The sequence below is a fragment of the Mauremys mutica genome, chromosome 6 (genome assembly GCF_020497125.1).
Source record: "Mauremys mutica isolate MM-2020 ecotype Southern chromosome 6, ASM2049712v1, whole genome shotgun sequence".
Taxonomy (NCBI): Eukaryota; Metazoa; Chordata; order Testudines; family Geoemydidae; genus Mauremys; species Mauremys mutica.
The window spans coordinates 74,189,058-74,211,732 of record NC_059077.1 but is presented as its reverse complement, the minus strand read 5'-3'; the positions used below and the strand labels follow the sequence as shown (position 1 = coordinate 74,211,732).

The following is a 22,675-nucleotide window of genomic DNA, read 5'->3' as shown; positions in this document are numbered from 1 at the left end:
CGCCCGCGACACACACACACACACACACACACACACAGCGCACGCCCCTTCCCGCCCCGCCCCCCGCCAGCCACAGGAGGCGGGGCTAAGCGAGACGGGGAGGAGGGGCGGGGCGCGGACTCCACCGCAGGAACGGGCCGAAGGAAAGCAGGGGGCGGGGGCACATGAGGCCACGCTCGCGGGTGGGCGGGGCCTGAATGACACGAGGAAGGAGAGGAAATGTGATTGGAGAAAAGAGGGAAACCACGGTCTCGGGAGCCACCCCTTTTCCAAGACTCCCTTTTCCAATAGAGAGCGACAGGCCTCTCAGCCAATCAGCGAAGAGACCGGTGCAACTAGGAGCAAGCCAATAAGAAGCGTTGGGTGACTCGCGTGATCGCAGCCTTAATCGTTTCAACAAAACGTGGGGTCTGTAGTGCAAGCGGCGCTCTTCCCCCGTTCCTTGGCGCGGCCGCTCAGCGGCAGGCTACGCTGCCCACGCTGCTTGCGGGGAGGCCCCTCTGGCGAGAGAGCGTCATTCCCGCTGTCTGCCGCCGGGAGAGGCAGGCAGGCTGCGGGCACCCGCCTCCCGCTGCAGTCCCGGCACCTCCTGCAAGTAGGGTGACCGGACAGCAAGTGTGAAAAATTGGGGTGGGGGGTAATAGGAGCCTATATAAGAGAGAGACCCAAAAAATGGGACATCTGGTTACCCTACCCACAAGAGACTCGCAGCGAGGTGTCACCGAAAAACCTGCGGTTCCAACCAGTGGGTTGCGAAGATCAGTCTGGTAATGTGACCCCCTAAAGGAAAATAAGCAGTCCCATTGGGGTGTGGCAGAACAGCCATGTCGAGTCTGCCCAATAGGCCTCTGGGTCAGTAGCTGCTCTTTGACTTGAGGCAGTGTCTGAAGCCTCACAGGGAATGACCAGAAAAGGGCTATTAGCAAGTGAGCCATCCCCTGTCATCCAGTCCCAGCTTCTGGCAGTCAGGTTTAGGGACACCCAGGGGCATGGGATTGTTTCTTTAGCCGTCTTGGTTATTAGCTATTGATGCACCTATGTATGCTCCCTGAATTTACCTACTTCTTTTTTTGAATCCAGTTAAACTTTTGGCCTTCACAACATTTCTTCGCCACCAGTTCCACAGGCTGACTGTGTGTTGTGTCAAGTACTTCCTTGTGTTGGTTTAATCTGCTATTAATTTCATTATGTGACCCTCTGTGTTATGTGACAGTGAAAGTAACACTTCCCTATCCACTTTCTCCATATAATTAATGATTTTATAGGCCTCTATTATATCCCCCTTAGTCATCTCTTCTCTAAGCTGAACAATGCAAAGTCTTTGTAATCTTTCTTCCACAGGAAGCTGTTCCATCCCCCCCATCATTTTAGTTGCCCCGCTCAGTACTTTTTCCAATTCTATCATATCTTATTTGAGATCAGTGATCAGAATTGCACACAGTATTCAGGGTGTTGGCCTACCATCGATTTATATAATGCATGATATTTTCAGTCTTATCTATCCTTTTCCTAATGATTCCTAACATTTAAGTTTTTTTAATGCTGCTGCAATTGAGAAGAGGTTTTCAGAGAACTAGCCACACTAACTTCAAGATCTCTTTGTTGAGTGGTAACACTGAATTTTGACCCCTTCATTTCGTATGTATAGCGAGGATTGCTTTCCAATGTGCATTACTTTGCATTTATCAACATTGAATTTCATCTGCCATTTTGTTGCTAGTCACCCAGTTTTGTGAACTCCCTTTGTAAGTCTTCATGGTCAGTTTTGGACTTAACGGTCTTAAGTAATTTTGTATTGTTTATAGACTTTACCACCTCATTGTTTGCCCCCTTTTTCAGATTGTTTATCAATATGTTGAACAGCACCAATCCCAGGATAAATCCTGGGGGGACTCTTTTATTTAGGTCTCTTCATTGTGAAAACTGATCATTTATTCCTACCCTTTGTTTCCTATTTTTTTTAACCATTTACTGATCCATGAGAGGACCTTCCCTCTTATGCCATGATGGCTTATTTTGCTTAAAAGCCTTTGGAGAGGGACCTTGTCAAAGGCCTTCTGAAAATCCACATACACTATATCCATTGGATCACCCTTGTCCACAAATTTGTTGAGCCCCTCAAAGCATTCTAATACATAGGTGAGGCATGATTTCCCTTTACCAAAGTGTTGACTTTTTCCCCAACAAATCATGTTCATCTATGTGTCTGATAATTCTGTTCCTAATTTCAAACCAATTTGCCTGGTTCTGAAGTTAGGTATACCAGCCTGTAATTGCCAGGATTGCTTCTGGAGCCTTTTTTTTAAATTGGCATTACAGTAGCAATCCTCCAGTCACCTGGTACAGAAACTGATTTAAGTGATAAGCTACTTATCACAGTTAATTTGCAATATCATATTTGAGTGCCTTCAGAACTCTTGGGAGAATATTATCTTGTCCAGGTGACTTATTCCTGTAAAATTTATCAAAACCACCTCTACTGACACCTCAATCTGGGACAATTCCTCAGATTTCTCACCTAAAAAATGGCTCAGGTGTGGGAATCTCCCTCACATCCTCTGCAGTGAAGATTGCTGCAAAGGATTTTAGCTTCTCCACAACAGATTTGTCTTCCTTGAATCCTTACTTGAATTAGCCCCACTGATTGTTTGGTAGGTTTCCTGCTCCTACTGTATTTAAAAAAAAAATCTGTTTGCCTATATGTCTTTTGCTAGTTGGTCTTCAAATTCTTTTTTGGGCCTGCTTAGTTATACTTTTACACTTGACTTGCCAGAGTTTATGCTCCTATTTTCTTCAATAGGATTTTACTTCAGTTTTTAAAGGATGTCTTTGTCTCTACTTCTTTTACACTGTTGTTCACCTAGAGTGCTAGTTGTCTGGTCCACTGAGGGGTGGTGGTGTGTTGGGTTTTTTTGAGTTTTTGGAGGAAAGGGGGGACGTGTTGTCTCCTTTTTAAACCAGACTTGTGGTGTTGTGAGCTCTGAGTAATTAGTTTTGATCATAGGATTTGATAATAGGGGACCCTTCACTTCTACTCTTGGAAAATTTAGATCAGAAATTGAAACTCATTAAGCAGGTTATAGAGGTATTTACACTTCAGGAAGGAAGGAATCCTCTCCCTTTTAATTTTTCCTGCATCAGTAATTTATTTGTGCCCTCAGTATTAGGACTGACACATAGTGCCTTCCCCAGTTGGGCAGCAGAAGCTGGAAAGGTATATATGTAAAATTAGCTGCTTTACAGGGGGGCATTTGCCTCTTGCAGATGGCCTTCTGTGTACATTTCATTGGTCCATGGAGTGTTTAATTTATGGGCCACTTCTAAGGTTCCTCTATCAGAAGCATCACACCTTTGCATCATCTCAGTCCAGCATCCTGATGCCATCAGGTCCTGCTGTAAGGGGCCTTCTGCAGTTTACTGTATACTTTCTTTCACCTTTAGTGTTTGCTCTATCCTCCTATGTCATAGTCCCTTCTGCCACCATTCCCACTCTCCACCATCAATTCCTCCATGCTCCCTGCCAACCTCCTCTCTGCCCCTCAGTATTCCTTGTCCCGTTCTTTCTTACCTAAGACTTAATCCCACCCTGCCTTCATCCCATAACACATTAAGTGTATGTACACATTGATATTAAAATACTGCCTAAACCGAAACATAGAAATAGTGATATACACAAGTAAGGTGAGTGAAGCAAATGTCTCCCTTTCCCTTCCCAACACATACATTGTCTTGTGTTTTAACTGCAAGCTCTTCTTGTCATAGACTACTCCTTACTTTACATTTGTACAGCAAACATGGCAAAACAAAACCGCTGTCCTGGTTGAAGCCTTTAGGCTCTGTTTTATAAACACTATAATAGAACTCACACCTGTGCAGATGAAAGAATTTTGCTCTTGGCCCTTTTCTTATTCCATCCCTCCCCCACACCTGCCCAGGTAGGAGGATGGAGCTTTGAGCAGGTGAGGTAACTAATACCTATTTCAACACCTTGACCTTCATGACTTTAGAGAAACAAAGGAAGGAAAAATCAAAAACTCCTTGCATCTGCTGTGCCCCTCACCTGAAGGTAGAAAGTATAGTAATTGTTTTGAATGTTTGCATATATATTGGTATTATAAAATTGAGTTTTAAGAAATGCATAAAGGATTAGATAGAACATGTAAATGGGATAGGGGCAGCTGTCACATCTTATTGCTTGCACAAAACCATAGTGTAGTGGAACACACGAGTATTCCCCATGTTCACCAGAAAACTTTAGAAATACAGGAGAAGTGTTCAAATGTGAGGGTATGCAAGGAGCTGGTGCTTGCTGTATTACTTTAGATAGCATAAATTGGCCAAAGATGTCAGCATAGTCCAGTCACTGTCCAACATTAAACAAGGTCCAGGCTTTAGTGACAGAGACCTCAGCCTGCTTAGCACCATGGCAACCACCCCATTAGAAATCCTTTTAATCTTTTATGAAAGATAAGCAAATAGGAAAAACAATTAAAGCATTTGAAATGTAGAGTATTAAAATTAAAGCCTTATTGAACATCCCTTGTTCCCTCTCTCTTTAGCTGGAAAGAGTTTTTCCAACAGAAAAACCCCATGGTGTGACAGAATCTCAGATGGTAATAACTGTTCTGGGGCAAGTGACTGATTCTTTGGGACTGGGAGTAACCTAGAGTATTGTGATTTTTGGAGTAAGGGACCATCTATCACAAGGGTAGGCTTACTTGGGTGACTAAATAGATCGGAGTACCTAAAGAGACTGTCTGACTCCATGGTTAGGCTGTTAGAATGCCCGAGTTCATGCTTTGTACTTGGTTGGGGAAATCTAAATACAGAGCTCATAACCCATATGGGGTTTATGCCCTGCTTCTTAACAGTCTGCCCTGAGGATAGTACTTATGCCTGTGAGCCACTCCAGACAGCTTAATAACCCCCTACCATCATTATTTTGTCCACGAATTAGCCATCAAATCCAACACACCAATTTTGGTTCACAGATTTCTGTTTCAACACTTTTTCTGTTTACCAGGCATTATCCTAATAGTCTCTAAGGGTATATCTACACTACCCGCCAATCCGGCAGATGTGATCTATCTATTGGGGATTGATTTATCGTGTGTAGTGTAGACACGATAAATTGATCCCCGATCGCTCTCCTGTCGACTGCTGAACTCCAGCTCGATGAGAGACGGAAGCAAAGTCGACAGGGGAGCGGCAGCTGTCAATCCCGTACTGCGAGGACGCGAAGTAAGTGATTCTAACTCGATCTAAGATGCGTCGACTTCAGCTATGCTATTCTCGTAGCTGAAGTTGTGTATCTTAGGTCGATTTCCCGCCCCCCCCCCCCCCCCGCCCCAGTGTAGACCAAGCCTGAGTTGCATCAGTAGGCCTTTTCACTTGGACTAATTCAGTCTGTCTTCATTTTTGGGGGGAAGGAATTCAGTACAATCAATACTGGTCACAACAATGTATAACATCTTATGAACTTTTTTTTTTCTTTTTTACAGTTGAACTCACAATTTGGGTAAATTTGTAGACCTCCATCACCACAACAGGGCCTTCCCCTCAGTTTTAGCCATCAAAGGTAAAACCCAGCTCTAGCTGTTTATAGATTTCACTTTATTCTTGTTATTTCCCCCTTCCATGTTCTCAATGTTTTTTAGTTAATTTAGTGTAGATTTCGAGTAGTTGTGTGGTCAGTTATATTCTATTTTTCAGTTTCATTTTAAGTTCGTTATTTTGGTCTTAGTTCCAAAAGACATTGCCAGTTGGTACTGAAGGATGGCCAGAAAGTTAACTGGATTGAAATAGCATCTTTTGTGCAATACAAATATCTACTACAAACATTTCTAGAGCTCTGCTTTAGCGAGACTGAGCTACTGGGGAGATGAAGGTGATGCAAAACAGAGCACCGCAAGAGTTCAAGGGGACAGAATCTATACTTCATTCCTTCCTGATTAAGTAAGACCTTTAAGCAATTCCACTGACTGACCCTCAGAATTATCAGTAGGGGAATAGCGGTGAATGAGATCCAGTAAGACATTGGATGAAAAAGGTCAGGAGGAGGAGTCTATTTAGGCTAAGCATCAGAGTGACTCAGTCCCACTAGACACCCTCTTAGTGCTGTGGAGTAAAGGGCCATCACCATTCCTCTGGAGCCCCAACAGTTTAACTCCAGACAGCACTAAGGCAGCATTGGTGCTGAGGATGACACAGACTTCTCCCTTTGAGAGAGAAAAATCACATCATTTCTTCCCATCTTGGTACAAAATTCTCAGTTGTGAAACATACTGACTACTCTGTAGAAGGTGAGTGTGTGAAGCTAACCTCAATGCCACTGAGTCTCATTCATTCATATGCATGGGGAATCTTCCCCTATTACCTTGTTGAGCAGAGATTCTTCCTTGGAATGGCTTTTTTCCATGAAATCCAAAGGTTTCCTTCCTCACCACCTCAGACGGGGACTCTGGAGTCACAGAAGAAGTAGAGCTGGTTGAAGAGTGTTGTGTACAAAAAGTTTTACAGCTGAAAAATACAATTTCATCAAAACAGCTCAGTACTTCAAGGGTGCATATGTACAGCTGCAATGGCTGTATACAGTCAGAGTTCTGTCCAAGACAAACTTGTAACTATAGACTTATGGGGAATTGGTCAGCCTTTGGGTTGACCAGCAGGTATCCACCTCAGTCCCTCAAATAAAATAAAGTTCTGTTGAGAAGAAAGAACTGGTTCTGTCATGAGCAAATAAAGGTCTTGCTTCAGTCCAATTCTGAGTTTATTGGGCAGAATCTTTCCTCAAATTCTTTATCAATTCCCAATCATACATGAACAAATTCTTACAGAGTTACTGTAGGTATTGATATCTACACACTGCTTTTCTGAACAGGTTGTTGAACTCAACTTTCATAAATCTGAATTTTGCAGGTAAGAGCTGTAGATTTCTAACAAAAATGCAAGGTATTTCACTACTCTTTATTTTGGCCCAATAGTTCACTTAATCAGTAATACAGTAAAACCTGTAATTCTAGAATGCAGTCAGGTGTCAGTCAGTAAAGGAACAGGAGACAGAGTGGCAAAGTTGTATAATTCTTCACTTGTCTTAATCTGGTATAAAAAAATAAATCAGTGGTTTGTGGCATAAAATTGAATGAAACTGTTTACTGATTACAATGGAAGAAGTGGATCACTGCTCCATGTAGAATGTGTCTACACCCTAAATCATTGAGAACATACAGACATACCATACATCAAGTACATAAAATAGAGAAGATGTCATTGCTTGATTTTCATTCATGCATGCTTATCAAAGTGAAGCAAAGTGCTTCAAGAGTTAAATCCCAGTCTGCCGATTATTGCCTTCATGGCGTTTCAATGTTTTGAAAATATCTTGTGCATACAGTAATATGGCAGTTTGTCAGTATAACAAGTCCCTTAATTTTGCAAAGATTTTATTTTATGAAGTGTTTTATCACAAAGTTGACAAGCACCAGAAGTGTAATTCTCCACCAGGACCTTCAACTGCTAAGTTTCATTATTCATTGTTTTGCACTGGGGAGTCTTCAGCTGCAGTTGCCAGAGGGTTATAAAGTGTCTTAGCTTTTGTACTTTGTTCAGATGTTAAAATATAATTGTTAAATATTTTATATTTCAGTACTGTTTTTTGGAAGAGTCTCTATTAATCTGACTGCAAAATGCATTAAACATCTAATATAAATGTTTCTTTATAACAGAAAATTAAACAATCTAATATTTATATAGATTTTCACGTTGCACCTTTGCATATATTCATACTCTTGTCACCTGCTTGATGTAATAGATACATACATGGTTTATGATCAGGAATACAAGGTATTTCAGGCTACTCTGCAGTATTTCCATTTGCCTTTATAACAGCCATTATTCAAGTTACAGCTTTGCTCCTTCCTGGTTTTGTTGACTCATCACAAGGTATGCTGTTGATCTTTCTGCTTACGTCAAAGAAGAAGAATTCAAGCTTTGTAGATCAAACTGTGTATTGTATTATTTCTCTTCTCTCCCCTGGAAGGAGGATGTTACGTTTAACCATTCACTCCATTACCCTGGATCTTGGTATTCTCCTCCCCCACCCACCTCTTGTTTCCCTATTGATTAAATCAACTGCAGTGACCACTAACCAAGCTTGGATTCTACTACAGAGAAGGAGTATGTGAAAAGCACCACAAAAGTATATTAACAGAGCAACTGTCTTACATGCCAAACTTCGCATTATCCAACCATTCTTTCCACTGCTATTCCTCAAAGATTCCACCCACAGGATCTCCTAATCATTCCCCATATAGGTAATATGAACAGCCAGGCACTGACAGGGAAGTTCAGGAAAAAAACAAAAACCTTACACTTTTTCAGCTCCTTCATGTAGGCACCTCCCCCTCACATCAACTCCTTAAGTGCTCTTGCTCTTTCCCATATGGCAGATGATGGCCTCTAATGTTTTCCAGAGGAAATCCCATTGGCTCTCTTCTACTCCCACCTCTACCTGCCTTCTCTCTGCTCCCAGTAAAGGTTCCCCAGCTGAGGGATGGAGCAAAATGTTCCATAATGCTAGGGTGACCAGACAGCAAGTGTGAAAAATCAGGACAGGGGGTGGGGGATAATAGGAGCCTGTATAAGAAAAAGACCAAAAAATCAGGACTGTCCCTATAAAATCGGGACATCTGGTCACCCTACATAATGCTAAGGTGTACTGAATATGGCTAGGAGCTCTTTGTCAAATACAACAGGAGGGAAATCTGAGAAAAATGGGTTTAGGGAGAACAATATTGAACTGGATTGCTAAGAATATCACAACAGAATTCTTCCTCTGAACTACTGATTATTTTTTCATTTAGCATGATCAAGAATATGTTGTGATTAACTTTTTGTATTGCAGTAGCATTCAGAGGCTCCAAGCCACAATGTGCTAGGCATTGTGCAAACATAGGACTATACTCTGTCTCTGCACTGAGGATAAAGGGGAGGGGGGAAGTTACATCCATAATGAGATAAATCTTGTTCTAATAGGTTTGCAAGACTACTGTCTAATTCAGAGTATATTCAGATTCAGGGTTCCTTTGATTTACTCATCCAACTGTAATTATACTATTATACTCATTTTTGAAGTCTTCTTAGGAAGCTTCTTCTGTAAATCAGGCTGGAATCTAGCCCCAAGAGTGAGTCCTGCTGCCAGCCTGCCTTCAAAGAGAAGAATCAACTGATTTTAATTATGTTAATATCTACTCTAGTAATTACCAGGAGCTTCTTTAACATTCCTTCCTTCTTCCATACAAGTTAGAATAGGTCTAAGTTTATTTGGTCTACTTACATTTAGTCTAAAAGAAATGCCAACCCAAAGGATCTGAAGAAATCTATGACTTTCAGACATGAATGTTCAAGATGATTTCAGGAAGCATGTTACACGAAGACTCAGGGCCTATCCAGTCTAGAATCATGGAAACTCTTCAACCCAGGACTTTGCAGGAAAGGTCTCATTCCAGCCAAGCAACAGGAGTCTCTTAGATTGCCAGGCAGAGCATGAGGAATGAGATTATAATTTCTCTGCTCCCTTAAATAAAGAGAATGAGATTAATTCCATAAAACCTTCTGCTTTTTAAAGTTTGTGTATTCTGTGCTGTTGCTGCTGCTATTTAAATTTGTCACAACATTTAAGGATGATGTTTTTCAGTGAAGGATATTTCCACAGAACCCAGATGTATATTCTCCTTCATTCACAATAAGCAAGATCATAATATTTTCAGTATAATGCTAAGCACAGGGGAAAATGAGCACTGTGCCAAGGCCAAGGACATACTTATGAATTGTTTCTCCATGAAAAACCTTGAGTTGTAATCTATAAATGGTGACAGCTGCTATATAACAAATTGGAAAAAAGATAGATGAGTGTTGTGAGCTTTCACAAATTGGTTGCTATATGTGAATTTATAGAAAAATCAATACAGATTTTTCTCTTTTAGGAGTTTAGTTATTTTAATGAACATTGTCTAAAAGTTCCCTCTGCAACTATGGACAAAATTTCACTTTGTTCCATAAGGCCACCTAGGTGTAAATGAGGAAGGATTTTAGTCCTATGTGATCAAATGAAGCATATGAATAGTGGTAGCTAACGTATGCCTATACTATTTTTCCCCCTTGGCTTTCTCAGGACTAATACATTGCTGCCTGGAGGAATCACTGCATGCATTCTATTTTCATCTGAAAAAGAGAGAGTTCTCCCTTTAGTGAATTTCCATGGATGAACTCCCCATTCAGCTAAGAAAGTTAATTTGGTAAGATTTATTATAATTCCTTTGTATTCATTGGAATCCTACCTTAAGAAATACCATCAAAAAGATATAAAGGTTGTTGAGCAAAACCAACTTCCATCAAAGTCAGCAGGAGCTGCAAGCACTCAGCATCTGTGATAATCAGGCCCTTGGCCTTTATACAAAACAGTCCTACTCCACATTTCAGAGCTACTCCATTATTTATCCAATGGAGTTGCAGAGTCCAACAAAGATTCATTAGACTCAGACTTCAAGGTCAGAAGGGACCATCATGATCATCTAGTCTGACCTCCTGCACATTGCAGGCCACACAATCTCACCCACCCACTCTTTTAATAGACCCATAGCCTCTGCATTACTGAAGTGCTCAAATAATGATTTAAAGACTGCAAGTTTTAGAGAATCCACCATTTACCCTAGTTTAAACCTTCAAGTGACCCATGCTGCAGAGGAAGGTAAAAGTAGCTTTTTATTGAAGTTGGACCAGCTCTTATACAAATCAGGTTAATACATATTTACAAGCTATATTCAACATAAACTAATGTACATCTTTTGCCATATTACCCATACTTTTGTAAAATAAAGTATTTAAATAGAATATTGTGAAGTTACATAATAAAACAGGAAATCTCTCTAATATCCATTATTGGTATTGTACATTATGAAACCAACAACTGAAGAATTCTCCAATGTATTCTGACACTTGACACACAAATGATTTACTCTTTTCAAACTACTACATTTAAATTGGTCAGATGTTTATTTTTCTCTTCTGTTTTTCCACAGAGCATAAGCATGTTCTACCATGCAATTTAAGAGAGGAGGACACGTCTTCAAAGTTTTTTAGTTTTTGAAATGAGTAAGTCCAAAACTCCATTTCCTCCCCAGGCTGCATAACAAATCACTAAAAGAAGGAGATTTCCACTTTCTTTATATAGCATGATTCCCAGCTAGAAGTAACATCCTTACAATTACTGTGGTTCTTTAGGTGCCATTTCAGTATTGTCTATTCCAAAGATTAACTGCTCCAGAAAGAACTTAGTATTTTTTAATCCAACTATACTTTTAGTAACACTTTCTACCATTAGTTCTATATTTTGGGGCATTCTCACTGCACTTTCTCCAGTGCTACTTGTGTGACACTAATTTCATGGGCCACCGCCTTGCAGTCATGTACTTAGACTCTGTAAAAGTGTATATGGTATTTCCAGCAAGTTGCAGGCAGTGCACTGCTCCTAATATATATTATTTCATTCCATTCTTTCTCTTCCATTTGGAAGGCAAAAGATTTCTCATTTATTTTGATAGCATCTGTTAATATATAAAAGTTTACATACTTTGAATAATACTCTACCTATAATCCATTTCCATTAAGAGTCCAGAAACAAAATTCTTAGCTATTCCACTGGATATTTGTCTTATCTTTTTCACCTGGCAAAACTAACAACTGGAACTATAAGTATTAGGGTAAATTATGAAGTCTTTTCCTCTTTCAGTTTATTATCCATTCTGAAATAGATTACTGTTGTATTTTGTACCACTTTCTAGTAAACTCATTTACCTGTCATTTAAATGCTTTGTTTAAACACTATAAGTTCAGTAATTAGAACAAGTGGAGTTAACTTGTGTGCCAAATTTTAAAAAACTGAAGTCCATATATCCAACATTGTCATAATTAAAGAATACTGTTTACAAATATATTCTTTACCACGTGAAAAGATAAGAAGAACTGGACAATCTCTTTTTCCATCTTAATATTCTGAGTTCTCCTTCTAAGCTGATAAATGATTTATGAAAAATACCGGTTTATCTAATTTTACTTTCACTCATTAAGTTCTCTCCCTATTTTTATAAGTGATCTACATTATTAATATTATTATTTTATTATTTTATTTTATTTTTTTGCATTTTTGCTATATGCTCCCTGGCTATTTGACTCAGAATCCAGTAGGAACCACCCAACAGACAGATAGTAACACCTATAAATTATAAATTAACTTCTAAACTGAGCGGGCTCACTATTGAAGAAAATGAAAAAACATGTAAATTCCATTATATACTTTTAATATATTTAATTCAGAGTAGAACTTTACTTGATAAAAGGCTGGGAATTGTGAAATAGGTAAATATTCTTATACTGGAAGATGTTAGTGGCAGCCATCAAGCAGGTTTTTGATCTACAGACAATCACAGACCTGGTTAAAGCTAATGGGTGTGTTAAGCACCCATTTTTCTGACTAAATGGAAGGAGAAATTATGCCAATTTTATTCAGCACAGGGCCAAGAGCTAAGCAGATCAAAGAAAGCATATCTATCACACTGAGGAGATTTAAACTTCAGGACTCCTTATAAGAAATGGAAAGGGAGGTGGATAGTTTTTGCTGTTTTTAAAATTAAATAGGCAGCTAGTATTGTTTTTAAAATTATTATGAAGAACAAGTTTAAGCTTTCTTGTAACGTGTGTTGTTTGCCTGGACTGCTCGAGACCTTAATGCTTGTTTACGAGGAACTCTTTGAGTTGGCTTCTTAAATACCTTCATGCTGTTTCACATCTGACACTCCTGGATGAAACATAGGAGCCTTGTCTTATAACAGGCTTATTCAAAGAGATACAAGCTATAAAAGTGAGATCTTGAAAGAGTGTTATGGTTTTCATAATGTAATAAAAATACTGAGGGCGCAGGAACAAACTATCCTGAAGTGCAGAAAGAATAGCAAATATGGCAGGTGACCAGCTTGGCTTAATCATGAAATCTTCAGTGAGCTTAAACTCAAAAAGGAAGCTTAAAAGAAGTGAAAATTTGGACAGATGACTGCTCTAGCAAAATATTGCTAGAGCAGTAAGGCTTCTTTAAAATACAGACAGCTCTCCTGGACTCCTTGCCCCCTCAGATTAGCCTCCCAGGAGATCTTGCCCATCAAGTGGTTCCCAAACTTTAACAACCTGTGAACCCCTTTCACTAAAATGTCAAGTCTTGCGAACCCCCCACCCCCAAATGAATATTTCCAGGGATTTTTTCCTTTACCTGAGGATAAATTATAAAAGCATTGATCTTGGAAATATAAAATTTGTTTTTATGACATGCTTATTATACACTATTTATTATTAATTATGTATCATTATGGTATTTTTATTACTTCACAGACAAGGGCAGTTCCCAGACTACTGCACTGGGCAACACAGGTGAGTAGGTGAGCAGCCTTCAGTGGGGAAAGAACAGGTTAAGGCAATGGTTCTCAAACTTTTGTACTGGTGACCCCTTTCAAATAGCAAGCCTCTAAGTGCAACCCCCCTTATAAATTAAAAACACTTTTTATATATTTAACATCATTATAAATGCAGGGGCCAAAGCGGGGTTTAGGGTGGAGGCTGACAGTTCATGATCCCCCATGTAATAACCTCATCACCCCCTGAGGGGTCCCGACCCCCAGTTTGAGAACCCCTGGGTTAAGGACTATTTAGAAAAGCTGGACATGCACAAGTCCATTGGTCCCGATCTAATGCATGCAAGGGTGCTGAGTGAGTTGGCTTATGTGATTGCAGAGCCATTGGCCATTATTTTTTAAAATTTGTGGCGATCGGGGGAGGTCCCGGATGATTGTAAAAAGGCAAATATAGTGCCCATATTTTAAAAAGGGAAGAAAGAGAACCTGAGGAATACAGACCAGTCAGCCTCACTTCAGTCCCTGGCAAAATCATGGAGCAGGTCCTCAAGGAATCCATTTTGAAGCACTTGGAGGAGAGGAAGGTGATCAAGAACAGTCAACATGGATTCACCAGGGGCAAGTCATGCCTGACCAACCTGATTGCCTTCTATGATGAGATATGATGGCTCTGTGGATATGGGGAAAGCGGTGGATGTGATATATCTTGACTTTAGCAAAGCTTTTGATACTGTCTCCTACAGTATTCTTGCCAGCAAGTTAAAGAAGAATGTATTGGATGAATGGAGTGTAAGGTGGATAGAAAGCTGGCTAGATTGTCGGGCTCAACGGATAGTTGGCAGCCGGTATTAAGCAGAGTGCCCCAGGGTCAGTCCTGGGGCTGGTTTTGTCCAACATTTTTATTAATGATCGGGATGATGGGATTAATTGCACCCTCAGCAAGTTCGCGGATGACACTAAGCTGGTGGGAGAGGTAGATAAGCTGGAGGATAGGAATAGGGTCCAGAGTGACCTAGACAAATTGGAGGATTGGGCCAAAAGAAATCTGATGAGGTTCAACAAGGACAAATGCAGAGTCCTGCACTTAGGATGGAAGACCCCATGCACCACTACAGGCTGGGGACCAACTGGCTAAGCAGCAGTTCTGCAGAAAAGGACCGGGGGATTACCGTGGATGAGAAGCTGAATATGAGTTAGCAGTGTGCCCTTGTTGCCAAGAAGGCCAATGTCATATTGGGCTGTATTAGTAGGAGCATTGCCAGCAGATCGAGGGAAGTGATTATTCCCCTCTATTCGGCACTGGTGAGGCCACACCTGGAGTATTGTGTCCAGTTTTGGTCCCCCCACTACAGAAGGAATGTCGACAAATTGGAGAGAGTCCAGCGGAGGGCAATGAAAATGATAAGGGGACTGGGGCACACGACTTACAAGGAGAGGCTGAGGGAACTGGGGTTATTTAGTCTGCAAAAGAGAAGAATGAGAGGGGATTTGATAGCAGCTTTCAATTACCTGAAGGGGGGTTCCAAAGAGGATGGAGCTAGGCTGTTCTCAGTGGTGACAGAAGACAGAACAAGAAGCAATGGTCCCAAGTTGCAGTGGGGGAGATCTAGGTTGGATATTAGGAAACACTATTTCACTAAGAGGGTGGTGAAGCACTGGAATGGGTTACCTAGGGAGGTGGTGGAATCTCCATCCTTAGAGGTTTTTAAGGCCTGGCTTGACAAAGCCTTGGCTGGGATTTAGTTGGTGTTCGTCCTGCTTTCAGCAGAGGATTGGACTAGATGACCTCCTGAGGTCTCTTCAAACCCTAATATTCTATGATTCTATGAATACAATGGAAAGACTCCTATTGATTTCAGTGGGAGCTGGATTCAGGTTCTTAGTCCTTTGTCCTTGCCATGGGGCCAATTCTACAGGATGCTGAGAGCCCATTTGGAAGTGCTAGAGTGACTTCAACTCCCAATTCCAGCTCAAGCTTGATGACCAGTCTCTTTCACCTGGGAAGAGATCCATCCAGTAAGATGGTGGTCACACCATGACGGAGGATGGCATAAGATATGTAAATCACCATAAGAGCTCCATGAAGACTGTCCCATGCAAGCAAAAAAATACAATTCCAAACTAATGTAATAAAAATAATACTCATCACATCTTCAAATTGCTTTATAAACACTAACATCCCCAGGTGGCAGGTAAATAAATATTTTTATTATCTCCATTTTAAAGCTGGTCGGAAGCAGACAGGTTAAAGCACACATTTTCACAAGCAGGATCTAATTTTTGGGTGCCTCAGTTTTTGGGTGCCAAACTTGAGATGCCTTGGCCTTATAGGCTGAGCACCTACAACTCCCAATGAGCTCAGTGAGAGCTGTGGGTGCACACCTCTGAAAAATGAAAGACAAAGTGTCTGAAATTGGGGGCCCAAAAATGAGGCCCCCCAAAATAAGCCAATTTTGAAAATGTGTTGGTATGTGATGCAACCCATGGCTACAGAAGGAATCTGCATCAAAGAGGAGAATAGAGTGCAGACACTTCTGTTTCAGACCACTTGACTATACCATTCATTTTCATATTAATGATACATTCCTGTGGTTTATGGTACAGATTATGAATTACTGAGAGGCACCGATGGCATAGTATACTTATACACTGATTTCCTAGAGTTTTTCTTATTGATAAATTATTGTAAAAAGCAACTGAGTGGAAAATTCAGCTGTAAATTTCCAGCTGATTTTTCCTACTTCCAGCTGACAACTGGTGTTTAGAACAGAGCAACAGGTCTATTGGGTTGCCTGGTCCTCCTCCTGAATCCCAGCGAGATCACAAGAAGGATTCTAACAGTCTTTTTAAATATACTACTAGGGAAGTTAAAAATTGCTTGACATTTAAAAAGATTTAAAAATCAGAATAGCCAACTGAGATTCTGTATATTCAAGAGAAATAGATGCAAGAGTGCTCCACCTTTACATTTACTATTATTATTGTTGTTGTGCCCTATTATTAATGCAGAAATCCTTCTTGCATTACTTATTTTTACCTCCCACGTGATAAAAATACCTTTATTCTTCTGGAACAAGAGTCCTATTGCTTTCTAACATAAACTATGCAGAGAAATAAATGTATTTGATATGTTTCAATTTTGAAGAGATAAGCTTTACCAATGCCATTTTCACTGGATGTAAGACAAAGTTGGCACAGAGCCAGGATGTGCCCAGTTACCACAACTATCCTACCCCTGTGAATAATGATTTTTGAAGAGGCTGCATCCAGCTTTTATTCCTACAGCTAGCAGATTAGTTATCATAAATAAGAGATGACAGCAGTAGAGTTAAGAGTGTTCTCTTCCCTCCAAATCTAATATCCATGTCAAATGTGTCTGGCGTACAGAGCTACAATAAAATCAGCCTGGAGTCATCATAATTTTTCCTTATAGTTGAACTGCATATGACAGGTGAATTCTACAAGGTCACCTGCATTTAAAAAATACTTCATCTGCCTCCCTGTTCATTTAAGGGTGCTAAAAATAAACTTTTTAAAATTCCTAGACCAGATTAAGATATTGTTTATAATTTATTAATAAAAAAGCCATGAAGACACAGTCTTATCTCAAACACAAAATTATAAATCTCTAATTAAAGGAGATAATGCACCTGCAGTGATGCTTTTTTTAATATTTACATTTATTGCTGCTACAGCTCTGCCATGCAGGTCTGTGCATCTTAGTAGATTCAAAATGGTTCCCTATTATTATATAAGCAAGAAATCAGTGAAGAGGGAAGGTACAACATTAAAGGTTGCAAAGGGGAATGTAATAAAAAATGACAAATATCAGTGTACTAGTGATGAAAGCATGCTCTTTGCTTCCTGGACCAGGGAGCAACTATGAAAATGTAATATGTAAATAAGTATATACTCATTGGAATTCTGCCACCAATTTCAAAGATGAGTAGGACAGACATTTTTCAGAATCAGATCAATAACTACCAAACTGTTAGGATGGAAAACTTGTTAGGCTGCTGGTTACTGGAATCTTCATGTAAACACAATATTACTATTTAAGTAGGTGATTAGTCCAAGCCAGTATATACAATTCCTATCAACTTTACTTCTTAGATAGCAAGAATTGAAATTGCTGAAGCTTGGATATTGAGCATTAAAGAGCAACACATTAGATATCATGGGCAGTCAGTTCCATTTAAACAAAGAGGGGAGGGGCTTTTGCCCAAAATAAGTAGCAGTGCTGCATGAACCAGAGCTCCCCTTTTGTGAAAATTTTATGAAGTGAAAAATTGACATACTGGCTGGGGTATCATGGGGAACATGTTGATGGGGGATAAAGGACGTTAGTGGTGAAGTGGAATGGAAAAGGGCTGCTTCTTTTTTTCTCCTCAGAATGAAAAAAAAACTGGGACATGTCTCACTAAAGGGCAGTGTGGGAGGAAACAGTATTTATTGCTCTGTGACCCCTTTTCTGTTCTCTTCTAGTCTCTGTCTTGTCAATCTAGCTTTCACCCTATCATCTCTCTGTCTCCCTTCCATGTATGCTACCAGTTCACCAATACATCATTCACCAACTGCCTCAGTTTCCCCCTTTATTCAATCCTGCCAGTCCAACCCTTTCTTAGCTCAGAACCTTTTCAAGTCCCCTCAGTTCCTGGTTCAACTCAATCTTCCCTCTCCAGAAATACCCTTCTATCTAAACCTTTTGCTGAAGTAACAGTATTTATATGCCTGACAAAATGCCTTAAAGGTGTGTTGTGATAATTGGGCCTAAAAATGTATTCTAATTGTGAGCTCAAATGTAAAAAGTATGTGAAAGTCATAAGATGTTTGTAAGCAGGTTCCCTCTTCAGCCCTGGGAGGTAAGCCATCATGGTGATTTAACAGCACACACTAGGGTGACCAGATGTCCTGATTTTATAGGGACAGTCTCAATATTTGGGGCTTTGTCTTATGTAGGCACCTATTACTCCCTCTGATTTTTCAAACTTGCTGTCTCATCACCCTAGCAGGGTACATTAACCAAGAATCAATATTATTATTATTTCTTGCCTTATGCTCCTGGTACAACAGAAGAGAGCAGCAGATAGAGGGGACCTCATTCCTGCTCCTTGACCCAGCCTTTTATATGGCTTGCTTTTTCCTCTGAGCTATTCAGCTAGTGAGCTAATTAGCTCATTGGACTCCCTACAAATGCAAGCAATCCCCACTCAGCTTCTTAACCCAATGAGATTACCACATTCCCTCCTACTCTAACTATGCCCAGTACTCTTTTTGATCTCAGCAACCGGGGAACTGGGTCCCTGTAAACAGCACTCTGTAACAATGTTGCAATAACCTATAATAACCAATGCTGGTGAAAAATAAGCCAAGTTATTCTCACTAATTAAAAAGGTGCAAGAAAATGAGCAAAGAGACTGAATTAATTTAAATTAAAAAGGATCTACTGATATAATTCCAGGACTATGCTTGGTAACAGAAAATGTAAAACCAGAAATTAATTAACCTAAATTGGTGTGTCAACTATTAGGCCTAATTGTGGACAACATAATGAGGAGATGGGTGATTCCACCCATCATTTCCATTTTCGTTAAAGAAAGAGATGCAGAGGCAGAGGAGATAGAAGAACAGATGTAGGCTACTGAAGCAAGCTGCACCATCATGGTTACTACCCCTACCATCTCTTGGGACCCTGGGCCTTTGTCAGCCTAATGCTGAAGGATGTCCTGACCAAATTGGGCCAGAGAGAGGGTGAGGAACCCCAGTAGGCCAGTCTGTATTCCACCCTGGTCCCACCAATCACATAATCCATTTAGTTACTATCAATGTGTCTGTAAATTTCTTTTCTAAATTCTGATTTAATTTTTGAGGTTGCAAAGCCACCTAATTAACTAGACTAGTAGGGACTAATTCATTAGATAATAGATTAGATGATAAATTATATATGAACTGTTTCACAGCAATTTGTACATGGGTCTCAGGCTATATATACAGCACTTAGTTTCAGAGGAAAACATTATGTGCAGTCCAGGTATGTAGCAAAATTGGTAAAAATATGAAATCAATAACAGTATTGCTTTAGTTAAATATCTAAGACAGGATGCTATATTTGATAAGCTACACTTTGCTTACATCTTGCAATATCCCTGTTTAACAAGGGATCATCTGGTAAATAAATTAGGTTAGGAATACAGCATCTCACATTTTGTCATCTCATTTCTTTTCCAATGAGGAAATAACCCACTTTTGGAGTCCAATTTTTTTTCTGACAGCTGTGAAGTCAGGAGATGTAAATATGCAGATGTGCACAATTCAAATTAAGTCATAAATAAATGCTTTTGTTCATTGTAAGTGTTATAACATGTTTATAACCACAGGGCATTAAGAAACCCCATTATTGATTTATGATTAGGGATTTTGGAATGGAAAGTCATTTTAAAGATAAACCTCATTCTAAGGGGGAGCTTTGGGGTTTTTCTCAACCAGCTAGGTGTTAAAATATAACTTGACCTTTCTGTACTAAAATTCTAAAATGTCTCTGAAACATTTTAAATATCCACCTTATATCCTAACTTAAGCAAGCCCTGCACATGGTATCCTAAGCCATTTTGCTACCTACCTTAGATGGATTTAATCCTCTGACAGACAGGTATTGACACAAAGAAAATTCTTCAATATTTTAGAAAATATACAGTCTATATAATTTATGATAATTCATATTTGATAAACACAGCACTTTAGACACTCCAATTGCTATAAGAAGGGTATTTGTTACTGTCTTTGCAGGAATCAGTTGTTATGAGGACTTCACGTTTCAAGTGGCTGTTTATACAACCTAGTAATTAGATCTGATTAAATCTAGGATTACATTAATTTTTCAGTGCCTGCATTGACCTGCCATTAACTTTACAGTATAGAGATTATGAACTGACTCCAAATATTCCCCTGGTGCAAACTGCACACAGCTATCAAACTAACCCATTTTTTGTGGATAACAAATCCATGTGTTAGCTAAAACAAAGCAAGGCACACATTTAACCCATGTAACCTTGCTGAAATTTGACTTTGAGTTCTTGCTAAATAAATTGACAGAAAACCTTTTATGAGAAAACAGAAGAAAGGAAATACATTTGTGAACTGTTGGTAGTGCCAAATACCTAGATGGATTTTGGATAGCTTAATAATCATCTGCACGAAATCATGACATGAAAGAAAACTGTACTGTGTGCAAATCAGTGTTACTGAACTAGTGGAGCTGCTTGGCTTCCTAACACACCTTTTATAATTTCATGTGAATAAGAGTAAGAATTTCAACTTTTTTCCATTTAAACAAAGAATTTAACAACTGTATGATTATTTTGAAGTCCCCTTTAAAATAATCCCGGTTTAATATCTTCTTGCTCAGTCATTTCTCATGAACTCATATGGAACTCATGACCTCAAATTCACCTCAACTATGAAGGAATCAATAGGCTATAGTACTGATTTACAGTTTGCTCAATCACTTGCAGCATAACATTAATTACTTTAGTCTGAAAACCCCTGTCATATAAAGTAGACTAATCTGGTTTGTTTAAAATAAAGAAGATTCTGAGCCAGATTCTCAACTGGTGTAAATCAGCATAGCTCAGTTGAAGTCAATGGAGCCACATGGATTTATATCAGCTAAGCATTTGACCAATGATCTACAGTGTTGTTTCTTGGCTCAAGAAACCAAACCAGACTCAAAATTTCATTGACATCATTGTAAATCTCTTTAATGACCAAAAAGTCAATTAAAACATTTGTATTGACAGCTTTCTTTGGAGAGGTCATATACTTTTACTAATGTAATCTTGGTACCTCATCTTAAGCTATCAATGCTGAAACAACATTTCTAAAACATATCACCTTCTGAATGATTCATAGACCAGAACTGAAAATCTAGAAAACACAATGACAGCGTTCTTCCTTTTCAGATAATAATGTACAGAAAAAAGAGTGCTGCATTATGAACCTGATCTAATGAGCATTCCAGTCAATAGAAAGAAACCCATTAACTTCAGTGAGCATCAAGTTGGGTCCTAAATGGGTAGACAAAAATAGCATTACCCTAGGAATGAAATAGGAGTGACCCTTTGCAATTCTATACACAAATATCTTGTGAACACCCTTAGATATTAACTACATAATTTTTTTTTTTTTTTTTTTTTTGGAAAAGACCATTGTAATTGTCAGGGATGAGCTCTTTTGCCTGAGGCTGAGGACTAGGCAGCCTAGCCTCCAGGCACATTAATGAGCTCAGCTGGGCTGTGGTAGGACCACCTGATTGCCTGGCCTTCCTGATTGGCTGAAGGGAGACAGCAGGCCTGCTTTTAAGCTCAGCTGCAGCAGCAACTCACTAGTTACTCCTTGTGTATGGGGGTGGTATTTGCCTTGTTTTAGCTTTGTTCCTCATTTGCTCCAGGCCTTCTTACACTGGAGTACTGTCTCTGACCCATAACTCTTGTTCTTGGCTCCTGTTACAACCACTGGGAACACACCCCAGTTGTGACAGTAATTACAAGTGTGTGCATGTTTTTGACAACTTTACATAGAAGGTCAAAAAGCAGTTACCATGCACTTTACAGTGATATAGAAGAAGGGAAACCTTTTGGACCTTGCAAGTAATATATATTTTGTAATTTAAAAACTTTTAAATAATATTCCCCCTCCAGCTGAGGATTCTTTCATTAAAGCATAACAGGTGTTAACCCCTTATACCTAAAACTGTGTAGCATAGTAGATAGAGCACTGTGCTGGGGCTCAGAACACCAATATTCCTGGCTCTGTCACTGGCCTGCTGGGTGATCTTGGGCAAGTCATTTTATGTCTGTTTCTTTATCTGTAACAGGGAGAAGACAATTGTGTAACGGGGGGCTTGCCCCTGGGCTGGAATGCCTGGACTTAAGTCAGCCCTGAGTACAAGAGGAGCCCCAGCTGACAGGAATCAAGTGATTCCAATATAAAAGGCAGCAAGGCCAGGGGGCAGGCTGGGCAAGTTTGAGAAACTGTGGAGCTGGGATTGATGCGGGGAGTAGATACAAGGATCAAGTGAGTGAAAATAAGGAGAAGACAAAGGAAGCAGAGCTAGAAGGGAATAGCAGATAAAGCTGTAGCAAGAGAGAGTCTCCTGCAGAGTCCCTGAGGAAGGGACAGTACCTCAGGGAGGAGAGGCTGTGTCCAGTTTAAGGCTGGAT

General features: G+C 39.8%; 1 long non-coding RNA gene across 1 annotated transcript; it reads left to right on the top strand.

Moving 5' to 3' along the window:
* The first annotated feature begins 267 nt into the window (after positions 1 to 267).
* On the top strand, positions 268 to 22,675 carry LOC123372659. The gene is made up of 6 exons (XR_006580393.1): positions 268 to 595; positions 5,502 to 5,578; positions 10,172 to 10,295; positions 11,079 to 11,151; positions 13,438 to 13,476; positions 22,330 to 22,675. It is a non-coding gene; the product is annotated as an uncharacterized LOC123372659 (long non-coding RNA).